The 2,107-nt window shown below is 43.8% G+C and overlaps 1 pseudogene; it reads left to right on the plus strand.

Moving 5' to 3' along the window:
• Positions 1-1,557: 1,557 nt before the first annotated feature.
• Positions 1,558-2,107, plus strand: part of LOC102854673 — a 3,541-nt pseudogene continuing 2,991 nt past the window's right edge.

Below are 2,107 nucleotides of genomic sequence, written 5' to 3' on the forward strand. Positions count from 1 at the left end.
TGGAAAAAGTAGATGCAGAGCGCCAGCGCTTGTCTGACTTCATAGGAACAGGTTGTGGATGGGGTCTCTTTTCCCATGTGAAGTTAGTGAGGATCACATATGGCCACCCCAATGTCTTAATGTTGTTACAAACTTACTGACAGTAATTACAATAATTGGCTCTGCAGCCCTATGCTTAACCAGGGATATTTTTCAAACATTATCCAACAAAAAATAGCCTTTAAGCCTTTCCCTTTCCCTCCAACCTCTGATAATCACTAATAAAGTCTGGTCCCTATACATTTGCCAGGGAACTCTAGTGACTTGTTGTTGCTGTGTTGTTATGTGCCATCGAGTCATCTGTGACTCATAGCCACCCTATGCACAATAGCTCTGAACCCTATCCTATCCTGGACCAATCTCACTGTCTCTGACACACTTATCTCCATTGCTCCAGTCACTGTGTCAATCCATCTCATGCAGGGTCTTTCTCTTCTGTGTTGTCCTTCCACTTTTCCAAGCATGATATTCTTCTCCAAGGACTGGTCCCTTCTGGCAACATGCTCAAAGTTTGTGAGACAGCTTCAAAATTCTTTCCTCCAGAGAGCAACTTGGTTTCACCCTCTGCAGAATAGACTTGTGTGTTCTCTTGGCAGTTCTTGATATGTTCAACATTCTTCTCCATCATCACAAATTAAAGGCATCAATTCTTCTTTCATGATTTTTCATTGTCCAGCTTGGGAAGACAAAGAAAAGTGTTATAATGAAATGTGCAAAGAGCTGGAATTGAAAAATTGAAAGAAATGAACTCATTTGACATTTCTTAAACTGAGGGAAAGAAAAAAACAAATTCAAGCCTCGGGTTGAAATACTTAAAGATGCTATGGACAGAGAATATGGAATGATCCAGGATGTATCAAAAGAAGATTGAAAGAATACACAGAGTCACTGTACCAAAAAGAATTGACTGACACCGAAGAATTTCATAAAACAGCATATGATCAAGAGGCAATGACAATGAAGAAGGAAGTTCAAGCTGCTATGAAAGAATTCACAAAAATAAGGCTGCAGGAATTGATGGAATACTAATTGACATATTTCAGCAAATGGAAGCTGACCTGAATACGTTCACCAAGTTGTGCCAAGAAATCTGGAGGACAGCTATCTGGCCAGCTGACTGGAAATTATTCACATTTATTCCCATTCCAAAAAAGGGTGATCTGACAGAGTGTGAAAATTATCAAACAATATCACTAATATCACATGCAAGCAAAATCTTGCTGAAGATTATCCAAAAACAACTGGAACAGTACATCAACGGAGAACTACCAGAAGTAAGGCTGCATTTAGAAGAGGCTGTGGCCCGATGGTTTCTCTCCGCTCCGGTGAGTAACTTGGCTCCAGGGGCTCCGCTCGCTCACCCGCCCGCCCGCCGCATGCCGCCCAGGACCGCGCCGCTGGCCTCCGCCGCCAGCACCCCACTTCCGACGGTCTTCGCTGCGCAGGCCGGACGCCTCTCCCCCCTCCGCCCCCGCCGCGGAAAGTAAAGTTTGAAGAGAGGGGGGGAAGAGGGGCACCATGGAGAGAAGGATCCACTTGTAGCTGAGGAACCAGACCCCGGCAGCTGTCCGAGAACTTGTTCTGGACAACTGCAAATCAAATGATGGAAAAATTGAGGGTTTAACAGCTGAATTTGTGAACTTAGAGTTCCTCAGTTTAATAAAAGTAGGCTTGATTTCATTTTCAAATCTTCCCAAATTACCGAAATTGAAAAAGCTTGAGCTCAGTGAAAATAGAATCTTTGGAGGTCTGGACATGTTAGCAGAAAAACTTACAAACCTCACGCACCTAAACTTGAGTGGAAATAAACTGAAGGATATCTTGGAGCCCTTGAAAAAATTGGAGAATCTGAAAAGCCTGGATCTGTTTAACTGTAAGGTTACCAAATTTAATGATTACCGAGAGAGTGTCTTCAAGCTCCTCCCCCAGCTGACCTATCTGGATGGCTATGACCAAGAGGACCAGGAAGCCCCTGACTCAGACGCTGAGGTGGATGGTGTGGACGATGAAGAGGAGGATGAAGGAGAGGATGAGGAGGATGAAGAGGATGATTTTTATGAAGAAGAGG

The sequence above is a fragment of the Elephantulus edwardii genome, unplaced genomic scaffold (genome assembly GCF_000299155.1).
Source record: "Elephantulus edwardii isolate Elephantulus edwardi_28Jun2011 unplaced genomic scaffold, EleEdw1.0 scaffold00324, whole genome shotgun sequence".
NCBI classification, from domain to species: domain Eukaryota; kingdom Metazoa; phylum Chordata; class Mammalia; order Macroscelidea; family Macroscelididae; genus Elephantulus; species Elephantulus edwardii.